Source organism: Lipotes vexillifer, unplaced genomic scaffold, assembly GCF_000442215.2.
Source record: "Lipotes vexillifer unplaced genomic scaffold, Lipotes_vexillifer_v1.1 scaffold1263, whole genome shotgun sequence".
Classification (NCBI taxonomy): domain Eukaryota; kingdom Metazoa; phylum Chordata; class Mammalia; order Artiodactyla; family Lipotidae; genus Lipotes; species Lipotes vexillifer.
Window position 1 is genome coordinate 176830 of NW_006785259.1, and position 8711 is coordinate 185540.

An 8711-nucleotide genomic window follows, 5' to 3' on the forward strand; every position below is an offset into this window, starting at 1 on the left:
GAAGGTATGAAATAGTTATCTAGAAGGGTAGGACAGTGAATGGCCTAAGAAAGTACAGTGGAGCTGGCAGAGGTGGATTTAAGCAGGGCTGGGGTTTTGCCTGATACGTATGCTAAAGTGACAGAGGGCAAGGGAAGTGAGGATGTATGCAAGGGAATGATTATTATGATGGACCACGGAATCTAAGCTGATTGAAGGAAGGACATGGGAACATGGAGGAAGTAGAGGGTAGTGAAAACGTTCAGTTCCAGTGGCATTGAAGGATTGTTGGAATTGGGGTGCTAGAGGGAGTGAGCTAGAAGGATAAGTACTGGTTGGAGAGCAGGATGCCTGAAACTGAGATTATGGAGGAGATGCAGTCACAGGTACTGATAAGAAGGGTAAGACTATCAGGGTGCGTGGCTGAGGTGGGGCTGAAAGGCAAGAGCACTGTAGAAGAGCAGACAGAACTGAGAGACAAGACCACTGGAAGGGTCATCTACGAGGATATTAAAATCAACAAGAAGTAGGACTGGAGTAGTGTTATAGAGTGACAGTGAGCTAGTAGCTAAATCCTTCTAGGAATGAGGCGTGACCAGGGCAGGTATGTGTGTATGTCTGTACCTGACTATAACACACAGGTAGGTGATGGTATAGTCTGATGAGTTGAGATTTAAAACAAAGTGGTTGATATTTATATAATCTTAATGTATCTCTCTACAAATTACTTATTAATTACAAAGGAAAAAGAGTAACTACAATGGAGAAACCTGGAGACACTAACTTAAACAAATAGTCAATGTGAACAAAACCAGTATGGGATAAACTGACATCATGTACCTCCTGATATAAAGCACTGAAGACACATCTCTTCTGTGGTATTCTTGCCAAAATTACATAACTTAACTGTAATCACAAGGAAACATCAGACAAATCCAAGTTCTATAAAATAGCTGGCCAGGACTCTTCAAAAGTATCAGAGTCATGAAAGACAAAGAAAGACTAAAGAACTGTCCCAGATTAAAAGTGCCTAAGGAGATATGACAACTAAACACAATGTGGGATCCTGAATTAGATCCTAGAATAGAAAAATTATATTAGTGGAAAAACTGATGAAATTCAAATAGGTTCTGTACTTTCATTAAGAGTATTGTACCAATGCTAATTTCCTAGTTTTGATAATTGAACTGTAGTTGTATAATTTCTTAACATTTGGGGAATGTAAGTGAAGGATATATGGGAATTCTTTGTACTATTTTTATAAATTTTTAAAAGTCTGAAATTATTAAAAATAAAAAATTTTAATTCTAAAAAACCAGAGCGTTTAAGGAGGAGGGAGAGAAAATGTCTGGGAAGGACATACAGAGTGAGGACACCTACCCCCCTGTCCTGTCCTCCTGGCAGGAGGGGTATGAGGAGGCTGCTGGGGGAGCAGAGTGCTCAGGGGAAAGCCAGATTTCTATTCAAGCAGTGGTTCTCAGTGGGGGATTGAATAGACAGTCAAGGGGTGTTTCGGAGACATTTTTGACTGTCAAAATAATTGGAGATTATAGTGACATTTAGTGGGCATTGACCAGGGATGCTCAGCATTCTGCAGTGCACAAGACAGCTCCACACAGCAAAGAATCGTACTGCATCCCATATGACTTTAGAATGTTCCACCAGACAATCATGTAGGTGAAAAACGTGTTCATTCATTCATTCAACAAACATTTATTGAGAGAGCCTACTGTGTCCAAGCACTGTTTTATGTGATAGGGATACATCAAGGCACAAAAAAGACAACCATCTCTGCCCTTCTGGAGTTTACAATCTAGTGGGAGAGTCAAACAATAAACAACAAACATAATAAAGATATGTAAGAGGGTGAGGAGCACTATGGAAAAAACAGATCAGGGTATGTGCTAGGGGATAGTTGCAATTTTAAACAGGATGGTCAGGGTAGGCCTCATTGAGAAAATGACATCTGAGTAGAGGCCTGAAGGAGGTGAGGGCATGAGCTTTGTGGATATTGGTGGGGGGGAAGCATTCTAGGTACAAGGGATGGCCTAGTACAAGCCCCTGAGGTGGATGTGTGCCTAATATGTTCAAGTAGACTAGAGGAGGTCAGGATGGGTGAAAGAGAGGGAGCAAATGGCGACAGTGGTAGGAGATGAGGTCAGAGAGGTTATGGGAGCCAGATCATGGTTTTTAATATATAATGACTTTTACAGTAATTCAACAACCATATAAATTGAGGGAAGATTGCACTTTGTTTTGTTTAGAACCTTATGAAGAATTGTTCATCATCTAGGAAAATTGCATCACCCTATCCATGGTTTCTGAGTCACAGTGTAGCTGTCACATTCCCAGGTACAAGCATCGTATGTGCAAGACCATTTCATTATGTCTTCTAGTGGAATTATATCCCAGCCTTTACATACTGAAATACATATTGCTTTATTATAAATTATTTTTCCTTTACTTCTCCCTTATATTGAATTAGACATTATATTGGTTTGGGGGGGAATTATGTGTGTAGACAGATTCTATTATCTATGCACTTCAATTCAGAACAGTGAAAGAGATGTTTCAAAACATACATCATAAAAATGGAGTGTTGTGTTCAAAAGGTATGAGAACCACTAAGGCATGGCAAGAAAACAACGGGACTATTCAGAAACCAGGGAGAGAATGAAGGGGATTTTGCTGATGACTGAAGGTGAGTTCCAGAGGCCTGGTCAATTCCAGGGCTGTATGGGAATGTAACTAGGAGACTCCTAGTCTCTGATCTTCTTGTGGAGACTAACACGATACAGGATAAGGGCCTGATCCACTTTTTCATCTAAGCTGCTCCCCACCCTGGGGGGGTTTAACACTGTTTAACACAGTAGGGTGGGGAACAAAGAGGGTTGTCTCCTCAATGAGGCCAGAAGCAGCCTAAGGCCAGCTCCATTTGTTTACCCCCAGAACAGACAAGAACCGCAGACTAAGCTCATAGGCACTCTCAGGCCAAGCTCATTGCTATAAACAATGCACCTCTAACCTGTTTAGGGATGGGAAAGAGGCAGAAAAAGGAAAAGCAATAACAGAGAAAGACAGAAACATTCAGAAAGAAGAACCAATTGGGGTGGGGGGGGGGTCAGAGACAGACAGGGAGAAAATAAAGCCAAAGGCCAAGAGAGACTATATTCTTTTCAATTAAAACTGTCATTATTTATTGAAACTTTTCAAGGGGCCAGGCACTGGGCAAAGTGATGCACTGTATTGTCTCAGGTGGAGATTATTAGACTCCCATTTGACAGATGGGGAAACTGAGGCCCAGCTGGGTGAGGCTCAAGGTCTTACAGCTAGTTTTAACTGGTTGGGTCAGGATTCAGCCTTATAGGTCTGGGCGGTCTACTATATCTCAGAGAGGGAGCCAGACAGAAAGATAGAGACAAACAGAGAGAAAGATGGAGATAGACACAGAGGAAGGGGGAATGGGGTGGGCAAAGAGTGAGAGACAGACGGAGACTTACAGACACGCAAGCAGATGATCACGTGAGCTGCAGACCTGCACAGTACACCGTTTCCCAAGAGACAAGAATTGGGGGAGCGCGGAGGGTGGGCATGGGCGGTGGGCTCCGCAGGGTACTCACCTGGTTGCTGTCTGGGGGCCGCAGGAGCACTCGCCCTCCCCTTGCTACCCGCACGGTACTCCGCAACCCGCTGACCTAGGGTTGAGAGGCCGCCCAGGTAAAAGCTCGCTCAGGTCCCACCCCTCACGCGCTCCGGCCCGGCATCTTTCCCACCGCGTCCTCCACCCCACGTCTTTACAGCGTCTCACCGGGAACCTCGGGCCGTCGGTGCAGCCGCTGCCTCGCACGAGTAGATTCCAGGGACTGGCAGCTGGATCTCGCGAATGCCCTGGACGCGTCCCTCCCGCTTGCTGGAGCGCTAGCGGGGTCGCTGGCCGCCACCGCTACCCACGGCTCCAGACTCCCATTGGAGGAGTGCCCTCCTGTCTTCCCTGGGATTGGCTGGAGATGGACACACTTTATTTTTACCCCCCAAGCCAGGATCCAGGCCGAAGAAAACCCGCCCCTTTGGGGGTCTTTGATTGGTTTATAAGCCAAGCCCACCCTCTAACAGGATTGGCCAGGAGAAGGATCTTCATCGCTTTTTGCCAGTCCATTCGACAGGTCTTCGGGCGGTTGGTTGGGAGCACGCAGGCGCGAACCCCAAAGTGAAGCCTGGCGCGAGTCACAAGACAATCGGAGGCGCGCGGCTTCTTGACGTCTTATTCTCCGTAAGCCACCTTGCGTAAGCCACCGCTCCGCTGAGACACGACTCTGCCCTCAGTTTTCCATAGCTTACCCCCACCTGCAGGGATTTCTGAGCCAGGTTTCTCTCGCTTAAAGTGAACGTAGTTCCTAGTTTTATCCCTGGAGGATGAGGTGGTTATAGAGGTCTGGCCAGTCACCCACCAGCCCCTGCTACTTACTGATTAAGACATTGGTCGAGTGACAGCCTCGCTTAGAGCCTCAGTTTAACCATCTGTGAAATGGGAAGATAATTTTAAAGACTCTTTCCTGAAAATGCCATTCATTCAATGGAGGATTCAATGAGAGAACATAAATTAATTGCCTGGAACATAAATAATTAAGGTCTCCCCTCCCAATTCTTGCCTTTGCCATTGTTTCAGACTTAGGGAACTATGGCCCAGAGAGGCAAACTGTTTGGCTTGAGGTCACACAGCAATAAGACCCAGCATAAAACCTAGGCTTCTGTCCTCCAAACGAAAGGGGTTTAAGAAGAAAGGAGATACAGGAAGGCCCTTCCTATTACCAGGGTTTCTTAATTTGGGTTCACAGATCTCCCTCCAATCCAGTCCAGGGACAGGGTTTAGAAGGGTCCATGAATTTGGATGGGAAAAAAATTACATCTTTGTTTTCACTCTCCTCTAATTGAAATTTAGCATCTTTTCAGTAAAGAATGTAACTCACCATAGTATAATAGTGATAGTACCTGTGACTCTGTTACTAATAGAAATCACAGAGATTTTTATATCATATTATAGATGTTGTACATTTCTTGAAATATCATGTAATCTCATCTCTATCTCAAAATCATGATTGTCATTAGACTCTCCATTAGATCTCACAAGGATCATATATATTACTATAACATATTTGCTTTTCCATATTTTAATAACTATTTTTCAATATAGTCAATATTTTGTGGCTCTAGGTATTTTATTTTATGCATTCAAAAGATATTGTTTTCTGAGAAAAGATGCATAGGCTTCACCAGATCACCAAACAGGTCCATGGCACACAAAACATGTTAAGAACACTTGTCTTCAACTCTGGGCTCCAGGGGGACAAAGACTTGGTCTATTCATGTTTCCTTGTTGTAGTCCTATCAGCGAGTTTCTATCAGGCACACAGCAGGTGCTCAGTAATGTTTACTGAATGAAAAATAGGATGCTTCCTAATGAAAAACAGGATCCTCCACACCCCCAACTGAGGGAGCCACTGATGGCCTTTTTGATCACCAAAGAAAGAGGGATCTAGTTTCCTGAATCTAGTTTTTTCCCTGCCAATCTGCTTTTATTCACAGAAGTGGGTGGTACTTTTAAGGTCTGGCCCCAGGAAGTCCTTGGAACCTTACCCTCAGGAGCAGGGCCCTCTGCTCCAAGGGAGTTGGGTGAGTTGTGAAGGATACAAAGACAAGTAGCTTCAGCATGGGAAAGGCCCTGGGGCACATTGGGCCTATGACTCCTCATCCTCCTCCTGGTTTCTGTTTGGGGTCCCAGCAAAAGGGCCTGTCTTCACTGGTCTTCAGCAAAGACTGTATTTTGGAGTTGGATGTGACCTTAAAGACCTTCTAGGAGAGTCTTCCCTTTTGGAGGACCAGACTAGGCAGGACCCGAAGCCACACCACATACTGAGGAGTGAGGGCACAGGGAAAAGATGTCACCCTAGGCAAAGAACATCTTCTCCTCCCATGCCTCAGTCCAGGACATGAGCATCCTGGCCAGCTATATTAGAATCCCATAACTGGATCCTAACAGTGTCCCTGAAGTCAGAGGCCCTCTCTAACAGGGTGGGTGAAGAGGGGCCTCAAATGCCAGTATGAGGGGCTAGGGATTTGGTTAGAGAAACAGAGAGGAATCAGGTAAGAGCATGATGAAGGCCAGGCTTCAGAGGTCTGCTTCAAGGCTAGACTCCATCTTGGGATCTTAGGCTGGTTGCTTCTCCGGGGCTGATCCCCCAGCATGATTAGCCTATTTGCAGATGGGAAAACTGAGACCCTCTATAGAGGGTGAGGAAGTCACGTGAGCCAAAGTATATTGAGGCAAGGATACCCAGGCCGTCTCTCTCTTGAACTGACTGGGATCCTCTCGCCAGGCTGACCTCTTCCTGGCCCACTCCAGGTCCTTTGCCCCTCCTGCTTACCCTGCCCCTCCACTTCATCACATACTCATTGGGACTGGCTCCAGACACTGCACATAGGTGTCTCTTCCCTCTGCACAAGATGCCTTGACTCAGCATCCTGCACTCTCAGCTCTGGCCCTGGGGCAAGATGTTCTCCCTCCTGAGCCAGAGTCTCCTCTATCCACTTCTGACAGTGTGGTCCCAGGTCAGAACTAGAGGCATCCAAGCTTCCATGCTCTCCCCAAAACATTTATCAGAATCTGGAGTATGTCCAAGATCTGGTATTCCAACCATTTCACAGAGGAGGTCCCACAGCAACCTGGCAGTCATCCCTAACTTCTCTCAATCCCTCTCTTCCTATATCTAAAGCCTGTTGATTCCAGCATCTTAAAATCACAGAATACACACATTTCTCATACAGGGGAATTCCAATTAATTTATGTAGATACTTCCCCCTTGAGGAGTTGGAGGATAACTCCCCACTCCCTAAGCACGGGCTACACTTAGTGGCTTCCTTCCAAAGAGTACAGTATGGAAGGTGGGGGAATGGAGTAATTTTACAGTGGAGAAACCTGACATATACTACCTAAGCCAGGTGATCAGGTTAACATCAACAGTGATAAGGCATATCGATAGCATGTACCCTTGATAGGATATGAAGAGAATGGTACTTTATTTCTGTGGTCTTCCTTTCCCAAACCCATAACCCCAGTCTAATCATGAGGAAAACATCAGACAAATCCCAGTTGAGGGACATTCTGCAAAATACCTGACTAGTAGTCCTCAAATGTTGATGACTCCAGGTCATCAAAAACAAGAAAAGTGTGAGAAACTGTCACAGCCAAGAAAAGTCTATGGCAACATGATGATTAAATGTAATGTTGTGTCCTGGATGGCATCCTGGAACAGAAAAAGGAAATTTGGTAAAAAAAAACTGAGGAAATCTGAACAAAATATGGAATTTAGTTAATAATAATGTATTGATATTTGTTGTGACACATGTATCATACTAGAAGTCCAATGCGCTATCCATTGCGCCACGGAGCCACCTACATGTATCATACTAATGTAAGATGTTAACAATAGGGGAAACTGGCTGTAGGGTATACGGACACTCTCTGTATTATCTTTGCGATAATTCTGTAAATCTAAAACTTCTAAAAGAAAAAACTTATTTAAAAAACCTTCCATTATTGCCCCCATCACGCCACTCTCACCTTAGGTATAGCGTCAGCTTCCTCACTGCTCTCCCTCCCTCCAATCCATGCTCCGGGCAGCCAGCAGAGGGCATTCTGTAAAACGCAAATCTGACCAAGTATGAAGACTTCCAGCAAAGTAAGGGCGTTGGATGGAAAGTTCGGGAGGTATATTACAGAAGACATACCTGGATGTCTGTGTAAATTATCGTTATGATCCAGAAAGAATCTGGGAGGTTTTTCTGGTGTCCGTGGAAATAAAGTTACTGTATCCAAAAATTAAAGCCACTGGGCCTTTCAGACGCCCAACTCCCGATCACCACCCCCCCCCATCCCCGGTCACACAGCTACATAGTAATTTTCCTTTGCTTTTCTTTTATCTCTATGAAAACTCCCCAGCCTGGGCTGTCTTTTCTTGCCTTCTCTCCCAGGTCCAGCTCCAGGGATCCTACACCCCCTTCCTAAGACGAGAAAGCACTCCGACATTATTGGATTGTGAAGTCCCGACCGGTATCATTTTTATTTTACTACATGTGAACAAGAAAAATGGATTCCTCTGGCTCCCCCACACTCAGCTCATACCAGGCCTGAGGAAAGGTTTGACGCACGATAAATAAAAAGATGAATCACTGAATAAATGGATGTTCTAGGGCCCAGGGCGTTCCTGTGCGCGTGCGCGGAGGGGAAGGCGTGGGATGCTGTTTGCTACCTGCCTGGGTCTGCTGCGGCCGCCCGGAGAGGGAGGGGCTTCCTCGGCCTCGCCCTGCCATTGGCCAGGATGGTCCGCATTGGCCTGACGCAACATTTCTGCGGTCCCGCGGAGCTCGCCCCCAGCCAGCCACCCCCACCCCCAGCAACTACCATCTTGCGGGCCACTGCGTAGGCGAGGCGGCTACTTGCGGGCCTGTGGGAAGGGAGACTGGCTGCTGGGGACCGCGCACCGGGTGGGACAAAAGACTCGAAGCAGCACTCTGAATTTGCTCAGAATTTTATTAGGATTACCAGGGTGCACAGGGAACGAGGCGGGACTTCTGGGGGAGGGGGACCAGAATACCGCAATGGCGAAGCGGCCTTGCATAGACACCGAGGCGGGCTAGCGGGCACAGCGGGGAAGGGCGAGGGATGGAGGGAAAGA